The 26,823-nt window shown below is 41.2% G+C and overlaps 1 long non-coding RNA gene across 1 annotated transcript in view; it reads right to left on the reverse strand.

Moving 5' to 3' along the window:
* Positions 1-23,701, reverse strand: part of LOC127596144 (uncharacterized) — a 193,356-nt gene extending 169,655 nt beyond the window's left edge. Inside the window, exon 1 of the long non-coding RNA XR_007961400.1 lies at positions 23,240-23,701. This is a non-coding gene — a long non-coding RNA (uncharacterized LOC127596144). The remainder of the gene's footprint in view (positions 1-23,239) is intronic.
* Between the last annotated feature and the right edge of the window lie 3,122 nt (positions 23,702-26,823).

The following is a 26,823-nucleotide window of genomic DNA, read 5'->3' on the forward strand; positions in this document are numbered from 1 at the left end:
GGTCAGACACTGCAAGACTGGGCCACGTCTGTTATAAAGTCCTGCTGGGCAAGGCCCAGTGCCATCAGAGGGCTCGACAGTCACAGTCCTGCCATGCTCACAGGCGACAGATGGACACACTGCGTCACCGTGGAAAATCTCCATGTCCAGCTCCAAATGTACATTTTATTTATTTTTTAACCTACGTAGTAGCAGTGCACAAAGTGCATCTTCTCTGTTGATGTCACATGACTAAATCAGCCAAATACACTCAAGAGTCAGCAGAAACATTTTGTTTGGTGCAAGATACAACCAAACTGATTGGGAGGTCCTCCATCGTTACTCAAACCAGACGGAGTTCATCAAGGGCAAGTTTTTTGGAAGGACCAAATCAATCTCTCAACAACCACGACGGACCATGAATTTCACCTGGTAAGTGGAAAAGTAGTATCCACACATTCACGCCTTTTTGAAGAAATGTGCATCTTTGATGAAACCAACCTACATTTTATTATTATTATTATTATTATTAGATTATAAAAGAATACAAGAAGGCCAGAGTACCCCAAAGGTCAGAATGGTGGAGCAGATGTATTTACTACTCATGCACCATGCCACCTAGTGTCATGATCCAGTTCTTGTGTGTCTCCGGCAGGTAGCAGAGGAGGACTTTCCCTCGGGCGCGCTCACCTGCTGCCGATGTGTTCGTCAAGTTAGGAAGTCCTTAAATACATGGCTAACGGCCAAGTCTCTGTCAGATTATTTGCCGCTCATGATCAAGTGTTGTTGTTTTCTCGACCTCTCGATCTTGGCATTGCCGTTTTTGTTTTACAGTCTCTCGCTTTTAAGTATATTATTTTGCCTTTTCATCTTGCTTTTGTTTTGTCAAATTGGACTCTTGTCATTTCGTTTATATTCTCAGATTAACTATTACCTTGCCTTTACAAGCGCTTTTTGTTTATACATATTTTTCATGGCTCTTCGTGACCGGCGTTTTTTGTTTAAACATACATTGTCAGTGTGCTTTTGTTAATAAATTAAAAAATGGTTACAGGTTTTTTTTGTGTCTGTAAATAAAGAAACCGGGATCAGTATTCGAATTCATTGGAGTGTGTACGATGAAATGTATTTTTTTCTTTTTTATAGTACTCCACTTTTGTGGAGGGGGCGGGGGGGGGGGGGTGCTGGAGCCTATCCCAGCTGTCTCCGGGCAGTAGGCGGGGGACACCCTGAATCGCTTGCAAGCTAATCACAGAGCACACAGAGACGAACAACCATCCACGCTCACACTCAGACCTCGGGACAATTTAGAGTGTTCAATCAGCCTGCCACGCATGTTTTTGGAATGTGGGAGGAAACCGGAGCACCCGGCGTAAACCCACGCAGGTCTGGGGAGAACATGCAAACTCCACACAGGGAGGCCAGAGCCCGTTACCTCTGCACTGTGAAGCTGACGTGCTAACCACTGGACTACCGGGCCACCCTAATGTAACATTAACAAAACATTACAAGTGTGAATAATGGTACAACAATTTGTCCGGTAGCACTTCATCCGCTGACTCACAGATTACTTATCGCATACAGCGACCTGCTCTTCACTATCTCCATCTGTATTCCAATTTCCAAATTTCCAATTTTCTCCATTGAATTGAAGATCCCACTCTTCCAAGTCTCACACTACAATCTTATCTGAGCAAACCAGGTGTCCAGAGGACACACTTTGGACACGCTTATTTAAAGAAAAGATATTACTTCAATATTTGGTAAGTTATTAAACGCTTTTCTTCATTTTTGTATGTCTTGAAACGGTGCAAAATGAGGATGAGCACTTTATAGTCCACTGTGTAATTAAAAAAAAAAAATATATATATATATATATATATATATATATATATATATATATATATATATATATATATATATATATATATATATGCATATGACTTCACTTGATAAAAACTGATTTGCCGAACCAAAATTGTCATGTTTTGGTTTGTGACCAACAGGTGGCACTGTAGGCTCTCCCTGCAGCTGCACACCTGTTGGTTGTCATGTTATTATTGCTTTAAAAGGACTCCCAGCGTGACCACTAAGTGTCGGGTCATTGTTTGTTTGTTTGTTCCCGTCATGTTTGTTCTGTAATGATATTTAGGTCATGTTTCGGTTACTATTAGTTTGGAGCTTCAGTCATGGTTTTTGTTTGATACTTTGGATTTGTTTTATTTTTAGGACTTTGTTTTGGATTTAGTTTTCTGTGTTTTTATCAATACAATTCTTCAAGTACAACCTGCTCCTCCCTCCTGCCTGCTTTTTGGGGTCCACCACCACCACACAGCGTGACAAAAACAATTTCAAGTAAAATACACCAAAACTTGCTGATATGGGGCTGATACTACACAAAGTAAAAGGTACAAACATTTTTGACATGCTTATTTATTTATTTTATTTATTTATTTTGTTGAACAGAGAAATTCATTTTTCCACAATAATGATAGACTGAAGCAAATGACAGTGAAATGAAATTAAATTTATGAGCTCAATAATGCATTTCTTCTTTTTTACATGTATAAATTGGTGTGATTTATTTTAGTGTGGAATGTAAAATAACCAGGATTGATTTTTTTTTTCATTTGTATTGCATAGACATATATTATATACACAGCCTAAATCAACGCTATTTATGTTAAGCATTTACACAATACCAAAATCAAAGAACATATTGACTCACTACTTTTTTTGTCAGCTAGTTCAACGCAATTGGAGAAGAATGTAACATTTCTACGTCCTTTCAAAGGCGGCTTTAGGTTAAGGCCGGGCTGAAATAAATGGGGTACTTCATATTTAATTCTTAACCAATTTAAAAAGCGTCAGAGGTTTTAGAGTTCTGGTGCACCATGAGGAAAAATAACAAAAATGTTCTTACTGCTTGGTGTATTCAACATTCAACAACTACACGCATAAACGTGACACTTTCTCCAGCAACAATCCTCCCCAGACCAGAAATTATTTGACTGACTTGTGAAAGACTGCCTGGTGCCAAAGGCCACACAGATTGCTAGGAAATAAATACTAAAAATAAGGATGAGTCATAGTAGAAGAAATAGAAGGTGCGAGACTATTAGCTTTACTAGTGACAACATTTCAATTACAAACTCTTCTCCTGGTCATTTTCCTTCTTGAATGGCTTGTGAGATATGTTTTACGCAAATGTTCAAGGAGTTGCTTTATTATTTCTTTATTCAATGCTCCCTCCATTCTCCTGAGCTCATCTCATTTGTGCAAATAACCGACAGCGCACCCAGAGCTCTAAGTCTCGATGTCATTGCTAGTGTTCTTCTGTAGTTTGCAATGAGCCATCATCATCTGATGTGAACCAGGCCAACCGAAAAGCCACACGACCAAACAAGCCCGGAAGGGATCCTATCGCCACAAGGCACTGGAGAAGTGTCAATCACCTATCATGAGTTGCTCCACTGTTGTGTGCATGTACATGGACTGATTGATTATTTATTTATTTTTTTACCTGAAAGGAGAATTCAACCCTCCAAAATATATTACCATTTTTATATAAATGTGTGTGTGTGTGTATAATATTACAACCCATATATTTACAATTACATGTTCTCTGGCATATTATTGGCTCTGCAGTTCCATGCATGACTCTCAGGAGGTGAGAGCGATGACTTGGCGAATCATTAAAGGTTTCTCCTCTGGCATCTTGTTGTGGGATATCAAAGACTTTTGATGGTAGACATCCAACTTCAGAGAGATCAAGTGTAAATAAAGAACATTTACCTCTCTCTATTCCTCTAATATTTAGTATTTGTTTGTAAGATGAACATCACAGCACACTGTAAAAACACTTAAATTTTGGGTTAAATTTGACCCAATTTCTGGGTTAAAAAAGGACCGACCCATACTTGGGTCAATTTGAGCTTCCCAAAAAATCTGATTTGCTTGTGTTTTTGCAGCATTTGAAATCACTCCGTTTGGGGCATTCTTGGTATAAGGCGCATTGCCACGGCAACAGTGTGCAATTAAGTAAAAAGCTTTCAGTCCCTTTCATAGACTCGGGAAAAGTCACACACACTGCAGTTGTTGTTGACTTTCAATCAAGGAGCTGGTGATTGCTGGTCAATGATGAGTCAACACACTTCAACCGTCTCTCAGTTGTATCAAAAAGTGTGAAAAGCTGCCCCCCCCCCCTGCAAACAAGTTTCTCTGGGCAGGATTGGAAGACGGTCTTACAGTTTAGATTTACATGCACACCTGACGTACCACTGTATAACTCAATTCATAAGTGAATATTACAGTTTTTGTATTTGGGCTAACGGGAATTGCCATTTTATCTTTAGTGTGATGTTACGACTGTCTCATGGGCGTCTGGGATTAAAATGAATGGCTTTGTTGCAGCGTCTTGAGACTACGAAGGATAACTAGATCTTTACCGTCTTTAATCTTTGTTTGAACGTGTTTAAAAAAGTAAGTCTCGAATGCACGTAATGTACATTTGTACAGGAATCTTTCATGCGAGACATGAAATATGATCAGCCATGTGAGCACAGTTGCCTCAGTTTAACCAAACAAGCACTGAAGCAGCATATGGTGTGCGTCTGTGCCCACTCCAGCTTCTTCCTGCCAGTTTTGTCCTGCCCACTCCTCAAAGACTTAAATGAGATTTTTTCCCTCTCTGAAGTAGTGGTCTCACCTGTGTATGGGCACAGTTACTGTCCATGTACCTGCGAGACACACAAGTGCACGTTCATAAATATAACCAAAATGTTGGACAATTTGAAGCACAGCTCCGAACTAACACGCATGCTCAGACATGACACCACTTTGTAATTGACCAAATGAAAACACATTTAAACACAATGCAGCCATTGTATTTGGCTGCCTGTTGTGGCTCAGAACGGCAGAAAACCTTTCTGATGATTGGAGGAGAGTCCAATTGGTATGAGCACCGATTGAGCACTTGTCAATTTGGAGAGACGAAAACCCGTTTCACATTGCACTCGATCAACGTGACAGGTCAGGATGGCAGGGCAGAAAGATTTGGTAAGCGCGGAGAATTTTGCTGCTAGTTTAGAGGAGAAGTCATGAAGATGTAGATTTGCAAAACAAAGCTCTGGCTACGCGCATCTTAAAGTGTACCTGTGGTGGTCAGAATGAAAATATGTTTTTTGGTTACACTGGTTGGAATAATACAATACAATACAATACAATACAATACAATACAATACATGCTGATTTATATAGCGCTTTCACAACAGCTGCAGCTGTAACTAAGCGCTTTACAAAACAGTTAAAGTAAAGTAAAATAACACAACTCATAACAAAACATTAAATCAATAGCTCGCGGAATTATTTATCGAGATGCCATGATAGCTAATGCGCGCTATCGTGGGAATCCAAACCTACTTTCTTTCAGCATGAAGAAAAGTGGTCTGGACACCTGCCCTCAACCGCCACTCTGCTCAGTTTAAAATGAACCGCGCAATCAAATTTGTTTACAGCATTTGATGTGACGTATTGTTCGTGAGCAGCGTCACTCTTCGGTGGCGGAAGTCCATCATCGTAACATTTAGAATGACGTGCAGGATTCAACTCAGGTTTCAATGACCACAAACACGATAGTCGTGAAGTCCTTCGCAGGTGACAGCACCTGAAGAAATTATTTCAAAAGGTGTGTCACGCCCGCTTTTCGCTGATTGGTTCATTCCGCTCAGGTTTGACCCAGAAATGTAGTGGGTCAAAGAATGTATCGCCCGCAAAAAGTGAGGGAACACTAGTGTAGAATATTATCTACTTTGAGGCACCTTGCCATCACGGCAGATGTCCCCTTGCGGCATTGCGCTACCCAGCAAACTTCCATTCTGTGGTCACCGCTCTGACCACGAGCACAATTGGTTTGATGACGCCTCGGTGCAATGTGAAAAGAGACAGAGAATCAGCATTTTAATAGAGGGGAGGTCATTCAGGGGGACCGTCCAGACTTTGGCTGGGCTACCAAATGAAGTTAAACACACACACACACACACACACACACAAAGGATTTCATCAGGACAGTTTGTTGTCGGCAATGATGTGGGTGGAGGACCAGGAGGTGTGAGGCAGCAATCAACACTTCATATTTTTGAATTATTGTTATAATTAGTTTGGATCACATCGTAGGGACTCATCAAAAACTCATCAAGAAAAAAAAAAAGAATCAGCCGTGAGACTTCTGAATCTGCAACAATAAGGCCATCCAGCCATCATCCTGTACATAATACGGTAAAAAGTTCATTTTGGATTTATTTCACTATTAAAGAGTAACATAAGATAATTACCAATGAAAATTGATTAACAGGTTTCTACATTGACGGTATTTCATTAATTGGATATATTTCGTTCGCTACTGTGTTTCACTATTTTCTTTTCCTCCAAAATATCATGCATCCATTCATTTGTATAGCGGTTGCTCTTCTCAAGATTATAGAGAGCTGCGGCCCCATTTTCATGCTCAGCGTGAGACTGGCTCAAAGTACAAGTGTGTGCATGAGTAAGGTTTTCTCTCTTTTTGGTATTTTCATAGATGTGCGCAGTTAGAAAGGGGCGTTTGCGCCATTGTGTGTGAACGCAGGCGACTTGATTCACAGCCAATCAAAGCGGAAGCATAATGGACTTGCTGGAGTCCGTGCGGGAGATTAGCGTTTGCAAAGAACGTTTCTGGGTGGTTTTAAAAAACATAATAGCCCAAAAATAAAGTTCAAAACCAGGTCAAAATTATCCATGCTTTAAATCAAATGTTCTGGAAGTGTGCTCTGAATAAATATGAAGCCCGTTGTTTGCAAGAGATTGTTGAATGTTGTGGTCAACTCCATTACGTTATATCGGAGCACTCGCTACCTGGGCACCAAGCACTGTAGACTCAAGTCCCAAAAAATATTTAAAAGTTAATTATTCTTACACATCAAGAGCTTCACTACATTCAAACAAATATCTAATTGAAATACTGGTACAATATTGAGATACTGGTATAAACGTCCAAATGTACGTAGGAAAGTGACGATAGAACAACGCCCCCAAATTTCATTTACATAGCCTAATACTGGAGGCACAGTCGTCAACAAATGATAAACGTTCGCTTCCAAAATACGGAATGCCTGCAACTGTGCGACTTTCAAATCCTGACTCAGGTGCAATAATACGCTCAAGAAATTGCGCGTGCAATAATTTAGCAATCTATTTTATTGAACAAAACTGGACCTCACGCTTGATATGTACCTTATGCTGTTGTTGCAGAATTAAAAAAAAAAACTAAATTAAAAAAATTTTGACATCACATCTTGCAGCAAATCCAGTGAATTTGCGGTTCAATTTACAAAAGTCGTTCCTGTAGAAGCATGCAGTACATTGCAGTAAAAGATCATCGGGGACACCATGTGCACACAGGAGGAAAGAAATCTGAACGGAAAAAAACATTATTGTGATGTATTATCACATTATGGACAGCGTGGGACTGGATTAAACGGTATTGTGTTGCATTGATAGTCTGCCGGTTTATTGGTAACAACTGTTTTTGATGCTTCTTAAGGGTATCAAGGGCTCTTATGCCTGTCGAAGAAAAAAGTGGTTTCAACGGCTACTTTTTATCCATCCATCCATCCACTACCTGAACTGCTATTACCTCATGAGCGTCGCGGGCTTGCTGTAGCCTATCCCAGCTGTCTTCGGGCAGTAGACACCCTGAACTGGTTGCCAGCCAATTGCCGGGCACACAAAGACGAACAACTATTCACACTCACAATCACACCTAGGGACAATTTAGAATGTTCAATTAACCTACTCTGCATGTTTTGGGAATGTATGAGGAAATGGTAGTCCCCGGAACCCAACACACACACACACAGACACGGGGAGAACATGCAACATCCATACAGGAAGGCTGAAGCCCCCCCGGATTTGAACCCTGAGCCTCTGTATTGTGAGGCAGACGTGCTAAGCAGCGGTCAGACATGCTAACCATTCCTTCACCGTGCCGCCCGGTTATTTTTCACCACTCCAAATACATTCGCACACAAACAACAGCACGAATCTCATTCATTGTTTATTTTATCTTTGTAGTATTTCTGCAATGTTCGAAGTAGAGAAATTTGACGACTGTTTGTAAAGGGAAGAAAATATTGACTCTTCAAGTGGGTCAGCGGTTGACCATCCAGGTGGACCACACTTTCTGAGAACGATCTTTATAAGGAACTACAAGAAGATCCCCACTTGTAGATGATGTCAGAGTGAATCAATTATTAATGTCATTAATTAGCATTTTTATGTCAAGGAAATTAATTCGATTGACTTTCTTCCCTTTTGCCATTGTCAGTTTAAATGCTTTGCTGCATGCGCATTTCGGAGTTGTTAAGTATGTCGACTCGCTGGGACATGACTGGCATTTAGGCTGAATATTCCCACAAGCTGATGTGTAATTAATTCGCCTGCTGTTCTCAGACGCAGCATCCTACCAGCCCTCATCCACCCCTGTCTCACCCCCAATCACATGAGCTAAAGTGGGCATAATTATTTCCACAGGGAACCTTTCATCCAGCCCACCACAAACTCACAAATTACTCACGCCCCAAACACACGTACGACTTCGCACACATATGGAAATTCAGAAACAACGTAATCATTGCCACGCTTTGCAGTTTACACCTTTAAAACTGCTAAATGACAGCGCATGCTACAACAGCTTCCACCACTCTCCTCTGTTCACATTAATGGTGTCCCCAACAACAACAACAACACCCAGATAATGTCTGACATTTTGGCCTTGGAACATCAAACACAGACGTATTGGTCCAGCTGAGAAACAGACACTTTTAAAGGCCATTATAGTTGAGATTTAACGAGTTCTTAGTTTAGCCTTGATGCTACCTCTGGAGAATCGAACTCTTGGTGGATGTCAGAGTGCTGCAGGGGCCCACCTTCCTCATTAACCTCATCATGTTCCTCAGTGCACGTTGGCCAGGGAGTTGGCTCATTTCTCTCCCCCCTTCTCTCTCAAGGTGATGTCAGAGTATTGCTGACTAGAAATCCCAGTTGTCAGAGAAGGTATTATTTCTGTTCTCCAAGGAAGGCGTTCTGACCCGGGTTTGTTCAGGAGGACAGATTAAAGCAAATGAGCAGTGAGACTCGAGGAGAAGAAAGGCCAAAGCCCCCCCACCCCAGCCCCCCTCAAGCTGACAGCTTTATGCTTAAGCACCACAGGGAGTCAAGTCAACTCAGCAACACTTCTGGTTCTCAGGGCATTTGTATTCCTGGTGTATTAATGTCTTTCATTCGATTGCTGATTTGGAAGCGCTGCAAGTAAAGTTTGCCAATGACATTGGAATAGTTTTGTGTGTGTGTGTGTGCGTGCGTGTGTGTACACGATATTAATTAGGGGGTTGACTAACCCTCTGGTCAGTAGGTTCAGAATAATACTGCATCACACTGTGGTGCAAAAGGTAAGAGGCTTTTGGCAAAGATCTTTCGGTAAAACAAAACAAAAACTAACAAAGACTACAACACGCAAGCCAATCCAAACATTTTGCTACAGTCACATGAACGAACTTCCCAAACCTGTTGTTGTTTTTTTTTTTTTAACAGAGAACCTGAAACAGTCCTAGCAGATAAAACGTGTTGCATTTTACATAGAACAGTTCTACCTACGGCGTACATAATGTGGCTTACATGAGTTAAAATGCGCAACAATGGTTACCTGCCCTTTAAAGAGCATAAAAATGATTCTAATACGTCGATATTAAATAACAAGAAATACAATAAACACTCACTTGTTTGCTGTGTTTGTTTTTCGGCTGTATTGAAGCTAGTGAAAGTCCCAACAAGCAGCATATTTATTTAGTTATGTATTTATTTATTCATTCACGTAATGTTCCCAAATTGTTATCCATGGAAGACGCGGGACATTTCAACTAGCAACGGGTATATCTGACATTGAAGGTTTTCTTCTGGCCTTACTTTAAAACGACCCGTTATAGGCAGGCTGTGTGTTTGCGGATGTTCTGCCTGCAATGGGAGACTCCTGTGAGAGGCTCATTAGAAACTCTCTCTGTTGCCAAGGTCATTTGATTACTACTACTATCTCGTGACTATAATATATGCTCCAGCGAGGTGCCCTCCGGCGATTCTACTATGTATTCTGAAAGCAAAGTAGATGTGAAGGAAAAGTTACATTTTGCATCGCTTGGCACACTTGGGAACTTCTGCAGATAGATCCATCATGCCCGACGTAGAAATAATTGCAATTTGGTGAAAGAGACATCTGCAAGTCAAATGCAAACACTAACAAAGTGGCAAAGACTTAGCTGTAGTTTCCCCCGAACCTTTTCAGCTCAAGAGCCAAATTACACCCTCGTCCGATAAAATACAAATGTTTTGCCATAACCTCAACATGCGATGTCCGCATCCGACTTCGATTTACTAATACAAATATTTAAAAGCCACCTTTGAAGAAACAATAGATTGACATCCAGAAGTTGAATGGACCCAATACAAATTGATGACTCATTTCAGGTCCATAATCCTAAATTGAAAAAAAATAACCCTGTCGGAGAATGTTAACTCTTTAGTTAGGAAAGTGATACAGTTGTTAAATTGGCAATACTGAACGCTGCTAAATCTTAAGGAATTATGGCAAACCTTTGGACCTTTTTACATTTTGGAGAATAGTGTGGGAGCAAGCAAAAAGCTTGCAAACTTGAATCGAACCCTTACGATCAAGTCCAAACATGTTCAGTAACAGAAATGTCAACTGTGAACGTCAATTATAACGATTTGCAGTATAGGGCAGCAAACTTTGTGTTTCTCGCAGAATCTGAACTCTTCTTGTATGCAACAAAGCTGGAGCAATTACTACAAAGATTATTAGTGGTGGGTGAGTGCCGAGTGGGAGAAACAGATAGCCTTGTCGGTTGGTTTTCACTTTTATTGAGTATCTTGCAAATAATACAACAGTACGAAAATATCAAATTAAACTTAACTTAACCACAGCACACACACACAAACGCAGGGAGCACGCTACAGCATTCTTGCAGTGTTTCTTTCTCACCTTTTTTAACGAAGGCAGTCATTTTACACAATGCACACACATGACTGCACTTTTTTCTCAAGTGGTTGACTAAGACCAAACACAGACACCCTTGTGCAGACATGGCAAATAAGCCCTTCCACTTCCCTGAGGCCCATTTCCTGTTGAACTCTACATTACCTGCCATGTCTGGCAGCACTTGTTTCACTTGGCCTCCATTTCACTTCAACCATATATCAAAAAGAGAGAGAGCCACTGTTCCATCGATGTTGATGCTGTTGCATGAAATATGTGTTGGACTGGATGGTGGCAATCACCAAGAAGATCTTAGGATTTCTATGGTCATATTACAATGAGAAATAAAACACTTTTGAGCTTTGAAGTGAAATGTTGACCATGGATTCAGCATATGAACTGCCAGGAATGATGTCTCTGTTCTGAGGGCTTGAGAAAAATGTGGCCAAGTAGAAAATAAACAGGTGTGCACAGAGAGTTTTCATTTGGCACTCAAAGACACACCTGAACATCTTTCTATTTCACTGGATGATCTTAAAGAGTTACAAATGGGACTGTGCGATCGCACAGCTTATTTGGCGCAGTTTCTCATCAGTCCCCAACCTTTTGTGCACCACGGACTGGTGTCACGTAAAGACCTCTTTTTGTGAACCGGCTTGGAAACAAGTAAAAGAAATGATACAATATACAGGTACAACTAACCATTACACTGAATTTAGTTCTTGTAATCAATGGGAGCCCAGCAGCGCGTTCCTCCTCGGCCTGCCACTGTGAAGGCGAGACCGAGATGCCCCCGAAGCCCCGTCCGCATCGTCAGTGGCCCATCTGCACTTGGCCATGTAAACAGAATAAGATATTTAAGAAAAATAATAAAGGATGTATAGATTCAAAAGTGCCACAAGGCACTGTCCATAAGGCCGTAATGCTTTCTTCACTTCCTCAGTTACAATTAGTATTGATTATTAACTATGACGACAACACAAAAAAGGAAGTACCGCCAGTGAGGGGAAGGAGTCTCAATTAGCATCATGGCTCGCATTCCTACTCATTTGTTGACCTAAGTCATGCAGTTGTCGTTACACCGCCATAAACACTCCAAATTGAAGGTTTAAAAAAGAACAACCCCCTGTGAGATATCCACAGGACACTGCAAGACTTGTGATTGTGTATTTATGTTTTGGGTTCTCATTGGTTCCCATCCCCCACTCGCAGATGTATCTACAATTTCAAATTCCAGAGGCCTTGTAAGAGCACATCTCCAGAAGGCAAGATAAAAGTAGTGATTTTTCTTCACCCCCTTCCCTCTATAATGGTAGCCTTTTTCGGCCACTACATGTCATTACAGGGACCTGCATCTAGTTATTTGTGTCTTGTGGCTGGATACATGCGCACAGAAGGAACTCATTTTTATGGGAGGCGTGTCGGGCCAAAACGAGCCACTGATTCGGGATCCGTGAGCTTGCCGGCATCTGAAGTGAATGCCCCATCACGCTGACTTGGTGGTGTACCGCAACATAGACAACAATATCTGGTGTCTGGTGGATTAAGGCGTAAAATGACAAAGCCTCGGTATTTCTGTTTGGCGGGAGCTACGAATCTCCAGCTACTGCTATATTTGACAACATCTGTCATTGCAAAGGCTTATGCATATCTACGTGTCTACTTTTGCCTGGAAAAAGTGGGATACGTTCTATTTAAGTTGTAAGGTTGGTGTGTGTGTGTTTAGCCAGAATTGTGAGTGTTCTAACTCCGCGCAAATTTGAGGCATAAGCAAGCTCAATGTTCACTGCTGCACAAGTTACATGGAAAAATGGTGCGTTTTTGGAATGGAACCTCTGACAAAGAAAGTCAAACGCACCTTGTGCAAGCGGAGCTAAGGCGAAGCTTTTTGTCACCCGGACACGCCACTCAAAAGCACTTCAACACGTGAATGTACCGTGTGCATGGACAGATAACAGTCTTGAGTCTCAACATGGGCCAAACATTGGAATCGTTCAATAAACCGTAAACATTTTCACGTTATTTTTCAAACATGACTTTAATCGTACACACACAGATAAGCCTTTTAGACTTTTACAAAGTCGAATTTGTGAACATGATCGTAACTCAAATCACTCGCATCTTAACCAACTTCCCCCTTTGAAACGAATGGGAATGCCATTTAATACAATCCATCCTCCGCAAAACACCCCGTGTTTTTAATAAGCAAAAATACGACTGTACTGTAAAATATCAACAAAAGAAATAAAACCATAGCACACACAGACACACATACACACACACACTGAACTCTCATTTCCCAAAGTCTTTCAATAGCTTACAGAATGTCAACTGTTAAACAAGCATTCAAATAAATGATGAACTTTTTTTTGGTTCTTAGGAATAAAATACACATTCAGTTCATGACAAATACGGCCACGCTTTTAAAACCCGGAAATTAAAGAGACAACTGAAGGAAAACCAAACAGCAACAAGAAATTGATATGCCAGAACAGATGCAGTCCGCTGGAATGTTTAGGGTGGGAGGAAGCGCGATCTATGGAGGACAGAAACTGAGAGCGCTTGGAAAGATGCCAGTCTTTATTCCGAGCACTGCTGAGGGTTTTGCGGCCACAATTTTCCCTGTATACAAGTTAAAATCCACGAATGCATTATATTTTATCAAGGCCAACCTGTATCAACACACTCGTCGTGCGTCATGACAAAATACATTTCAACTCACACTGAGCTATCTTCCAGACACACATAAGCAATCGACTTAACGTGGAAGAAATCTTGGACCCTATTCTGAAATTCTTGACCCCTAAGTAAGGAAAAAAAAAATGAAGACTCTATTTTTGATGGCACCAGAATAATGAAAGAATGCTTGCTGTATTTGGCATATTCAGATTCCTTCCCTTGTTGGCTTGACGTCTCTCTTGCCTCCGCTCCCTGAAGAGATAGTGGTGTGGGCTGTGACACCAGCATATCCAGACTGCGCAGCAAGAATGTAAACAGAGCCATATGTTATGTCTCAGCAATCAAAGGCTGATTTCATAATCGCTGCAATTTTATATATATAATATATATAATGCAGCTCTATGAATTCAACCAAGCGGGCTCAAATTTGGTGTGAAAATCTACGGTCGTGTTTACTTTGGAAATATTGACAGAACAATAACCATCAGGCAACACCGAGGTAGTGTGGTTCGCACAACTGCCTCACAGTTTTCAGGCTGGGGGTTTGTGGGAGGGGGTTGAATCCAGGTTCTGGCCTTCCTGTGTAAACGTAGCACAATTTCGCTGCGCTGGTTTTTTTATTTTTGGATTTTGAAAACCAATCTTTCTTTCTTTTGCTGAATAGACATACTGTATATGTAAACTTAAACAGCACATGGCAATCATAAAGATTTGCTTTCCATTGGGCTATCATTTCTTTGTCTTTTTCTTCGTTATTAATGGGTAGCAATTAATGCGTCCGAGCTCAAATAAGAATCAATGTCATGTTCTTGATTTCAGACAATACAGTCACACTACATTGATGGCAATGTTTTGTATTCTTCAGCTGCGTAAGGTCTCCATAATCCCTTTTATCTCTTTGCCCATAGAGGTAATAATGAGTGCAGTCACAGTATTGTGATTCATTAATCAAGCTTTCATCTCTGCAGTGGCGACGCCTATGCCAGTCTTACCAGCTTAATTAGCTCTTGCTTCCTTGGCTCACGTTAAGGCCCCTCAAGAAGTAAGAACGTGATCTGAAAGGAAGGAATATCAGCAGGGCAACTTTCAAAAGTCTTTTGATAGATCACTCCTTACGCTACGCTCATTCAAACAGACTTTCAATGCAAATACATTTTTTGTGGGTTAATGCAGTGGTTCTCAAATGGCGGTATACGTACCTCGGGGGGGGGGGGGGGGGGGGTGTGAGGGCACTTCAGTGGCAATGTGAGATGGTAAAGTAGCATTTTAAAAAGTAGCGTGGAGTTGAAAACAAAGGAGTTTGATTACAGAAATTGCCTTCCTGCCCCCCAAAATGACAAAGATCTGTGGTGAAGCACAAGCCCAAGTGTCCCATTGTCAGTCTTTTTTAATTATTATTGTGAAATAAATATTTTGATGCAGTATATTAGCAGTTTGTACAAAGTTGTCAACGATGTCATGCATTGCTCCAAGTGTAACAAGGGCATATTGGTGGCTTGGTAATGAAATGCTGCCTTAAACTGTGTGTATAGGTAAGACTGCTGGTTTAATTAGTGTAATAGCAGCTTTAAATTAAAAAAAAGCAACATTTACTTGATTGCTCTGTAAAGCAGGCAGCAGGGTGATGCGTCGGTGAGCCACAAAAACAGAAGCCGCTGAGAACACCCCCCGCCGAGCGAGACAGAAAATAAGAAGACCAAAAGCTAACAGAAGCGCACTGGCAACTTCTAGCGAAAAGTCAGCCTCGCAATTGGCTCAGGAGTATGTCGGGCCTGATGCCAAACGGTATAAGACATATCCGTCCCCAAAGAAGGTTGATTTTACCATGGCAAGCAACACGTTGGTAAAATATGTTTATATACAGTGCTTTAAGTGGAAAAAAAATAAGTGCCGGTCCTCCCCTCTTATTTGACTGCTGTCAGGTAAAGTAGGCTGTAGGTAACAGTACCGGTAGGTTACTTCATTAAGTACCGTATTTGGTATTTCGACCAGTAGTCTGGCCACTCTTGTTGAGCTAGCAACAAGTGAATCAGAAGCGCTAAAGTGCTAACATTACTGTTAGCTGGCTGGGCTTCGTTTGTGAGATGAACGTGTTGAACTGTGTCATTGTTCTCACTTGGGCCATGTTGGAGCCACGCCAACATTGATGACCTCAACTTCTTTCCAGCTTTTCTCCTGCCACACACTCGACCATGAGACCTCCCCACGAGTTACGGGCGTGTGGCGCAGACCAGTGAGTGGTGCAGCGGATCAAAAAAACTCACGGTTCGCATCGGATCACGGTTTGGCTCACAGATTGGATGAGAAAGAGGCAAGACAGCGGCAGGATTGAAGACCCCTTGTAATTGTAAACTGTAATTCTTTGGGTATTCTGATGAAGTCATGCCATGTTATGAAGACATTGTGTTCAAAGGTGATGAGTAAAGTATAGCTTATGTGGACCACACATCCTTCTTTTTGCAGCCATAGAATCTATGGCATAGATCAAGAGAAACATAAACATCTTCTAAAACCAAACCATGCCTAGCCAGCGGCAACACATTTACTGTAAGACTTTGCTCAATGGAAAATGAGTGTAAGAAATTAAAGTCAGCACTGTTAGGTCCGTGAAACATTGTTCTGAAGGACTCGTCAATTAACCGAACCTGCACATCGGACTGACTGTTATCCTTCATCAAACGTTCAACATTTTCTCTCCTGTATCGCACCCAAAAACCTCTTGCTGTTGGCATCAGGTCTAATGACAACAATGATTTCACAAGACGGCGAGGAAACCTTTGGCGATGAAACACTTTTGTTTTGAAGAGGGACTCAATGTGTCTGACTTGGCTGGTCATCATATGACAAGGAGTATAATCCTTGGCTTTGTCTTGCCGTGACCACAATTGTAAGAAACAAGCACAGCCATTAAGGGGAGTACTTCAGCATGTTGTTTTCATTTCCTGGTATGACTACAACAGTTGTTACTAGAGCACACATGGCAAGTAACTTGACTGCTCTCTACTAAAGATTCTTCACTCTCAGGCCCGTGTGCTTCTCATGATTCTACGATGCAGTGCTGACTGGGAGGGAGGTTCACATGCTTTTGCATGACTTACACTCACGCACACATGTACACAAACATACATATATTCGTGGGGACGTTTGCTGGAAGGGTAATGACGGACATACACACATATTAAATTGAATGTGGCTTTCTACTTTTGGTGAAGCAATGTTAATGGTTGAACAAACGTGTCGTTTTTGGGGTCTCCCAAAATGTGAGGTATAAGAATGGTGCCCGATGACTGCGTTATATTTTGTAGTCTGTTTCAAATGACTTTGCGTGAAAGAGAGTGACCTATCCAAAAACCAATGAACCAAATTATTCATGCAGACAGTAATGAATTTATTGACCTTGTCCGCCAACCGTTTGTTCAACACCTAATTCCAATGTAAATGGCAACTGCCCGACTAAGCGTTAAGTCCCAAACACGAATACTTCTCTATGCACAAACACACTTCGACATGATTGTAACATGGCTGCTCGGACCATGAATGTAAAATGCAGCTTCTAAGTGGCAGCAAATGCATCACGCATGAAAAATGTGAATGGCCAGACAATCATAAATAATAATGTAAAAATTGACTTTGAAGATATAATCACTTCAAAGTAATCATCATGAACAATGTTGAAATTTGTTGATTGTGCTTCATTGGAAGACAACAAAAACGCATATCTTCTGACAGTGACATGATTGCATGACCACTCTTTCAAATGTTCCTCTTTCTACATGAAATAATGACTGTCAAATAAAAGGAATAACAGTTGTTTGTGCTGGTTCATAAAATGGTTGTGAAACAGCTGATCACAGCTGCGGTTTCTCAGCCATACAGTTCAACGACAACATCTGCTAGCTACATTCATGTCTCCGTTGTATATCAATCAGCATGATGTGCCAATTTCTCCGCTTTTCCGTGCGTCTATTTCTTATCCACACCGACATGCATCTGCAACATCCATTTAATCTTTTAAATATATATATTTGTAGGTGCAGACCCCCCCCCCCCATCCCCACCCCTCCCGCAGCCAAGTCCCATCTGCACTCTAGACAACACAGCTGGATAAGGGAGCCCTCACACTAATCCCCAACACCTTCCTCCAGACCCCTATTAAACACCTCATCCCTTCATGAGACGGATTCTACATTTGTTCAAATCTGCCAGATGCTACGCGAAGGCAGACAAATGGTATGTAGGAGATGAAATCACTTGTTGTCTTTCTTTGAAAACAATGACACAAAACTTGCCCTGCGTTCCCAGTGTCTGTGTTTACATTTACTGTACACTTGAAACAAATAACATGCAGACAACTAAATGGGCGTCAACATCTGGCAGTGATGATTTAATGCTCTGCGCAGCATTGAAACAATGTTTTTAGGTCGTTTTTTGTGAATCTTGGCTGTACATAGAGTCATTAAATATGTTAATGAAGTACGATGATCAATTTTGCATCTTGAAAACAACACCTGAAAGGCAGGTGCAAACTGTACCTCTGTGGCTAACCCTGAGGAGGAAGGCAAATGGAGGGGTGATGGGGAGAAGGCGCAAGTGTAAACATTTTTGAAATGCCAGAACAAAAATTAGGGAGACATATCAAGTGTTCAGCAATGCAATTTTGGAGTTTCTCAATGATCTCAGGTATGATTTTGAGTCAGTCCCAAGAAGCCATGCTAGATATCACCAATGACAAAACTCCCTCCAACTCAACATATGTGTGCATCTAAAGCATTTCAGTGCACTTCAACAAGTGCTGGTCTCTCCCACATCAGTTTCTCAGGTGTGTTGTCCCAGATTTTAAATGCAAAGTTGCACAGGATTAGCAGATATATCCAGATGTCATGCGCTAAGCAAGTAAAATCATCCAAAACCTGATTTTTATGCAGTTGCTGGTTTCCTAAAGATTATTGGAGGGATTGATTATATCTCTATCTTTGTTTGCCGCTGTCACTCACAAATTTGATTCCATCACTTTGATCTTCATTTTGTATTTGTAGTGTCCTACACATGTTCCATGATCAAAACAAACAATTTAGTAGACCTTAGTAAAGAAACGCACTCTTTGCAGCTCACATACAACACGTCCACCAACAGCAAGTACAGTCTGTCAGGTTGCTGGGATCTTATTAAATCACACCCTTCATGTCTGAGGAATACATAGACCTGTACACAGGTGTTTGGACATATCTAGGCCCCCGGAACTAAAAAAAAAAATGCATTTGTCTGCTGATAGAATGCAGACGGTTCATGCAGACAAATAGCTGATATACTGTATTACTAAGTCCTGAATTTTAGCTTTTAATTTTAACCCTCATCAGGAAAGCTTTACACATTTCCCAATGAAACATACCTCATGTTCAGTCATCAGCACAGTCTCACCCAAAGTCCACCAACAAGCCTAAAACCATATAAAGCAGGCCTGAAACTTGGACATTCTTAAGTTTAAAAAACGAAAAACCATAATTCTAAAAGTAGAGCGGCATGTTGGTCGAAGCGGATCAGGTATTGCAATTCTAAAAGTGAGTTTCATACTTGCTGTCACAGGGGATTATGTGTAAATGACAGCTATGTCACTATCATTAGTTTCAATGGAGTCCAGGCATCAGCGAGAAGCTAATATGAGAATAGAGGCCTCGCGAGTATATCGGGGCCCCTGAGGGCCAAGGAATCATATACAGCAAGAGCTGCACATGGAAAAAAGTTTAGTTTCAGGTCTTCTCTCCGAGCCATGCACTCTGAGACTTCCTATTTTGTGCCTTCTTCCACTTGTTATCATTATTATTATTATTTTTTTTTTACTCCTCCTTCCGTTCCCTCCCGCCATTCCTGACTTCAAAGTGATATTTATGCTAACACGGGTGATATCCTGCCTCCGAGGGCACATGTTCATTTTAGGAATATATACATCTATAATTCTAAAAAAACTGAAATGATAGAAAATTAAAACATAATTGATTTTTTTTTTTACTGTAACATCATCCCTTCTCTCATTTGGGGCTTAATTCAGACAACCCATGTAGCCCAGGTTGAGAGCTAAATATTTGATATGAGGACATTAAAATTGACCACCGGTGTAATAAAATGTAAAACAATTAAAAGAAAACACACATTAATCCCCAAAATTTTATTCAGAAGTGATAAGTATATCGCAGCTTACCTGTCATGGCTCGCTAGCGCCAGTCTACATTTCTGACTGTGTGTTTTTCCTCACAAACAGACAAGGCTCAAATGCATGATACTTATATCTTCCTTCTCCTCTTACTGCCTTCTTCTTCTTATGATTATCATACCAGTCTTCCACCTTTCAGAAGAAACTCGAAACAACATTTTTTTAAAATCAAAACACACAGAGAGTTAATGCCAAATGCGATGTGCTGGTGGCTCGAGCCCAAAGATGATTTGAAGTGCAAAATTTCAGTCATTGGATAAGAAACGTTTAGACAGCATGGCAGAACAATTTCATAAATGCTGGAATTCCTCACAACCAAATCGAAGCATCAGATATATTGAACGGGATGTGCCTGTGCAGTGTATTCAAACGGGACAAAACCTACTACTGCCTTGCGCTGGAAGGAAAATAAGCCCATGAATTTTCATTTTCTGAAAGTATAAATAATTTATGTGTCTAACGTGGTGCTTTGCATTATGGTGATGAAGCACTGGAGGTCACGCAGCTTGGCATCCATTTTATTTAGCGCTGCATCAATGGCTCTCAGTTTGTCTCAATCTTGAGTCTTTGACTCGCTCCCTCCTCCGCATGCTCTCTTCCTGTCTGTGCAGCTGGAATCATCTCAGTTCTAATTCCCTCCTCTTTCCCCTGTGTGCTGGAACCCCTTCCAACTATTTAACCACAGCCCTGAAACAAACCAACATCTGTTTGGAAACTGGCCCAGTCCCGGCCTTTGCCTTCCTGATGCGAGCTTACCCGCCGCTGTGAGCTTAACCCTTCATTGGCCATGCAGAGGCATTTGAGTCATTTGAGCCAAACTCATCAGACTCAGACTATTGTAGATATTAGCAGAGATGCATTTGTGTGTTTGAAACTTGACTCCAAAGTTTGAATGTCATTCTTTTATTGTTTGTATGGTTATTTTTCTTGTAACACCTCATGCTTATATTGAGAGGAGACTTCTGAAACTTAAAGTGATACTAATTTGCATACTCTTGTATGTTTGAAATGTAAAACTGACAATAGACCCCCCCCCCCCCCGCAAAAAAAAGACCAAAACATGAGCACTCAATAAAAGAAATAAAGTTTTCTAATACTTGCATTGGGACAGGAGCTATGCGGCGGTTGGCCCCCGGCATTGTAATGTGAAATACTGTCACCTAGAGGATTGGAGTGGAAATGTTTCAGCAGCACGCCATGATTTTTCAATGCAACTATTCAGTTAGACAGGTATGGATTTTGGGCCTTGACAGAGGTCTGTGCTCTACTCAGTGCTTTGCTGGGCAGATGAAGTTGGTAATTATTTGAGAAAGCAACCACATCCTCAGTGTGTTCACCTATGCCTCTACAACCACTTCATTTTTGAGCTCCCATTTGCCTGCATCCGTTTATTTTCCCAGGGTACTATTACTATTCAAGCTGAAGAAAAAAGTCAACTAAAAGAAAACTCGTTTTACAGTTTTGTTTTGTTTTTAAACAGTACATTAAACTAGAACATACTGTAACAGGAGGAGACCACTATGAGTCATTTTTACAATTATTTGGTGCATAAGTGGGTCATAGTTGGCCACACAAACACAGTTTTGGTTCAACAGTATCATAGAAAGTGACACCCATTTTCTTTCACGTTTGTTTAAACGGGACAGTCTATGGGGAGCCCGTTAAATCTCAGATCTCATTGGTCTACGAATTCTTTTAGTGCGACTATAACAAAATATTGTCACCTGGGGTGTAATTTGGGAGACCCAAAACACAACTGCATCAAATGGTGACGTTCAAAAAATGAATTAACGCTGACTCCTTAGAGCCGACACGCTTTTCTGACTCATGCCATCACCAAATTGAAAGACCAATTACCTTCTTCATAATAGCACGATGACAAAGAGCAAACAAAATAGCTCAAGTATTCAAAGGGGATGGGGGAGGAGGGGGCAGGGAGGGGGTGTCAAAAAATATCTATTTTCAACAGATAAGCTGAGAGCGTGACATAAAAGAACAAACAGGAGCCAATCAAAAATGTTTTTCCTTGGTTCTTAAAAGTTGATTCTGAAAATAACAAATCGACCTGAAAATGCAAGAAATATTCAAACGGGTGACAATTGACACAATATTTTCTGTTGAAGATCATGATCACATGTATCATTACAACGTGACCCCGCTTTCAATGTGAAACTCGGAAACAGCATCCATCAGCTTGCTTGTGGTGTCATGCACCCACCTGGCCTGGCGTCTGTGCTGATTAACTCTTAATAGTGTTGGGGTTCATAACTTCTTCACCAAGCATCTTTACCCTGCTTCTAGGGAGGGCAGGGGTACCCAAGTTCGGACCTCGAGAGCCCCGATCCAGCTTGTGGACTCGGTGGTGGCCTCGGCCATCCATTATGGCATTGTCTGCTGGTCAGGCAGCATCTCAGCCCGGGACAGAAAGAGACTGGAGCGACTGGTCAGGAAGGCCAGTTCTGTCCTGGGTTGCTCCCTTGACACTCTGGAGGAGGTGGGCAACAGAAGGATGCTAACTAAGCTAAAAGCTATGATGGCCAGTCCCTCCCACCCCCTCCAGCCCGCCCTGACAGCACTTGGTAGCTCCTTCAGCCAGAGACTGTTACACCCGCGCTGCAAGAAGGAGAGATACCGACGCTCGTTCCTACCGACTGCTGTCAGGCTGATGAATAAAAAATAACAATCATAATAATAATAATAATTTTTATCCATTTGTGTTCATATTGTATTTAATTGAAAGATGTTTTTTTTTTTTTTTTCTCTTTCTCCTTTCTTCTTTCTACATACATTCTTGCTGCTGGAGGCTGTAAATTTCCCCAGTGTGGGACGAATAAAGGATATCTTATCTTGTTTTAAATGTCTCTCCCCTCCGGATTTGGGCACCTCTGTTCTAGGGCCTGATTTACTAAGATTCCAAATAAGGAGCACCCAATTGCATCTCCGCCAGATTGTTTGTTTGTTTGTTTGTTTGTTTGTTTGTTTGTTTGTTTATTGCATGCAAAGGACATGGCCATATTTATTAAAGAGGCTAGCATCTTTGACAGCTGTGATTGTTGAAAATTTAGGCGAGCACAGGAAGCAAAAAATTTGGGTCTGAGTAATCGAATTGGAAGTGGGAGTAGAAGACACAAACAAATGTGAGAGAAACACAGAGAGAGAGAGAGAGAGAGAGAGAGAGAGAGAGAGAGAGAGATCAATTACCTTCTTCATAACACTTGGAACAAGTGTTGGAGTTACATTGTGTTGTTTAAGTGTTCCCCTTATTTTCTTTGAGCAGGCTTCTAAAGTACAGGGTGTACTATTAAGGATATAAAAGCGCATCTGGTAAATTCGGAAAGCTTGTAATCTCAATTTTTACATGGAATGTTCAAAGATGTTCAATGTGAGCACCATTGGTCACACCACACACATCAAGCCGATAGTCAAATTCTTGCCGAATGCGTCCCAGCATTGCATTGTCAATGGTTGCAACAGCTTCTGCTTTTCGTGCCTTCAGCTCATCCACGTCTCTTGGAATAGGGGGCACATAGACCCATCCTTGCACAAATCCCCACAAAAAGAAATCGCATGGTGTGTTCCATACTGGATCATCTGATCGAATTACGGGGGCTCCGCTGAAACGCAGTTCGAACTTGTTCAATCACATCTTCTGAAGCTGAGGGGCGTCCCGTTCTTTTAGCTTGGCATAAGCACCCATCCGTTATGAATTGACCATGCCATCTCACTATGGACTTCCTCTCTGGTGGCTCCTTTCTGTTGAACAACAGTCCATGATTTCGTTTTTGCAAATTCAAACACACAAAACGCTTTTCTGGTTACGTGAATGCCATTAATGGGTCTGAAAAGAAATTTAAAAAATCAATAGCCTTACAAAAAATGTATGTAATTAGCTTTAACATGGCACAACTTTTATCTTACTACCATTCATAGTTAATGAGTTATGGGGACTTCAAATTACTTTTGGAACACCCTGTATATCATATAGCACCTTCTTTGGAGAAAACGCCACAAGCCGTCACACGCAGTGGGGGTTCTGGATCAATTTCACTGAGGGGGCCGGGCTGGGGCAAGGTGTTTTGATGGAGGGGCACATTCAACCCAGGGCTAAAAAGACAGATTCTAAATCTTATTTGACTTTTTATTTCTTCAAACTTTGAAATTGGAGTCATAACATTACAGTGATGAGAAAAAAACTAAAGCTAAAATACCTGCAAACGTAACAATACGCCGTGTCCATCTGTTGAGAATATTCAAGCCAGGGGATGATATGGTAGCAGCCTGCCGGGGACAAAAATTGCAAACACACTGAAGCTAGATGTTTTACATGCATATAATTATCCAAATTTTAAAAGGCAATGTCTTGTATATTGATCCTGTTAAATAAAAATTTAAATAAAAAGGGAGACTAAAAACGTTACACACACACACACACACGCACGCACACACACAAACACACGCACGCACACATGTCTGTGTCTCACACTCCACTTCTATTGCAGTCTCGTCTTCCTCATTCTCAGAATCTTCATTTGTATCCCTTTCCTGTTCCGTGTCCTCGCTCTCAAAATAAATGAATCCCGTGTACTCTGACTCTCCCTCTGTGGTGCTTTCAACTTGCTCTTCAGAACTCTCACCACCATCATCTTCTGACTCTCTCTCTGTATCTGAATCAATTTGTTTCTTTTTCATATAGAAATATGATGTAATGTTGGTTTTTCTTTTCATTTTTAACGTTAAATGTTTAAGTGAAGAGGAATTAGAATTAATAATGCTACTGTTGAGGGCTCGTTTCATTTTGTGATTTTACATCCAAAATATAAATGGTGTGTCGAAAATAGCACTCGTGTGTGGTAATTTTCTTCTCTGCGGACTGCTTCTCATTTTCCCGCTCATTTTTAAGTGGTGCAGCGCACTACACTAAAGGGTCCGACTAGAATGTTAAATCACGCACTTTAGTTCCACCTTTTGCGTCTGCGACTCGGTGCGACTGCGTAATCTACGCTCGGAGGGGGGCCACAGGGGGGGCCAGAATCAGTGCTACAGGGGCACTGGCCCCTGTTGCCTCCACCCAGGACGGCCACTTGTCACACGGATGAAATTGCTGTCATGTTAGAATCACAAAGTTCACGGAAGTGACTCGTCTTAAATGATCTTGTGAAGAATTTTGCCTTCAAACTGGACAACTGTGACACAAACCCCTTTATGCATTGACAGGTTTAGTTGCATACACTCAGTTTTGCTAAACCTGATTAGTTTTGCTTCATCAATTGATCAATTTTTTGAAATACAATGTCACTCGGCACCCACAGCAATCACGGCCCGTCACGTTCATCGATCCAGTCCCACGCAAAACAGAGTAAGCATCATTTCAGGTCCCCTTGCGTCTCGTTATTCCTTTGTTTAAATTCCGTCTGTTTATCCGTTAATTCCTCAGTACCAGAATGTTGCTGACCCTGCAACCATCAATCATCTTCACTGGCCGCAACACTGACAGCCCGTTCGTAGCTCAGTGTGAATAAACGTCACTCTTTCATATCTTCCGCAGACTGGCTGGCACCTCTTTTTACATCTTCCATTCAACTCAAGCTCATTGACCAAAGCAGAGTAAACAGAGCAGTGGGCTTGCAGTCCATCAACCAATCAAACAAAGCAAATCCAAGATTTCCTTCTTGATGTTTATTCATTACTGACACTGACATTGAACAGACCCGCGCACACAAACGGCCTTTACCCTGTTCCTTCTACAAAAATGTATTTGTCATCTTGCATTCGCTCTGATAATGAGCTAAGACGATAATAGCATGTCTGTAATTTATACGCCCCATTTACAGTATAACCCCAACAAATGGTATTTATCACGAAAACAACATCTTTTGAAATGGCGGTTTTGTACGAAGGCAACACGGTGCAGCTCGTGTTTGGCAGACCTCCTCTCAGTGAGAGGTTCCTGTCGCATCTCGGCTTTCGCTCTCCCGAGTGGAGTTTCATGTTGGTCGGCTCCAGCTCACCTTCAGATCTCGAAAGTTGTTTTTTGTGAATTCTTCTTTCTCCAAGAGTCATCGACATTTGCTGGATGCATATTTGTTTACCACCACTCAAAGGTTGAGACACTGTTGCGCATGCAAAAGAACGAGGTATATATTTGACCGTATGTCTATGGACTACATGGTTTTCACTGCATCCCAACAATATATTTCAATCATCTCTTTTGGTAGTCGGAGCGGTTAACGTTGACATCAAGTAAAATTGATGTTACATTCACATTACGTTCCTAAACACACTTGATGTGCTCTTTTTTTGTATCTGATGTAATCGCCGTCCCCTCCCGTTTTTTTCCTCCTCTATTCAGTTATTTTGATCATAAATTTTCTTTTGAAATATACTGCCTTTTCTTTCTTTCTGTAGATTTCTCTTTTTCTTCTGTTTTTGAACATCCATAGTTCAGTGACAGGAGCACTTACACAGATTCTTACTGTATGGGAGAAATATTCATAATGATAACATTTTGAATATTTCAAAGAGACCAAAACTTTGCCGATACTCAAAATGGTTCAAGAAAATCTTAATATATTTTTATAACATTATGACTTTAACCAGGGATGGCAATGGCTAGTGATGAAAAAGCGGAAAGGGGCGTGGCGACCAATCAAACAAGTAAGACATCATAAACATCCAATCGCAGGGCTGTTTACAATCGGAAGATGGAAAGACTAATCGGGAGAGCTCGTGAAAACTCAACGATAAGGTACCTGACCCCCCTAAAATTTTCACAGAAATGATCATAAATAAAACGGCAGATTTTTGCGTATCCGCGGAAAATCGCCATCCCTGTTTAATGTAAAAAAAGAAAAATCAAATTGAGTAAATTGACTTT

This window comes from Hippocampus zosterae, chromosome 2 (assembly GCF_025434085.1).
Source record: "Hippocampus zosterae strain Florida chromosome 2, ASM2543408v3, whole genome shotgun sequence".
Classification (NCBI taxonomy): domain Eukaryota; kingdom Metazoa; phylum Chordata; class Actinopteri; order Syngnathiformes; family Syngnathidae; genus Hippocampus; species Hippocampus zosterae.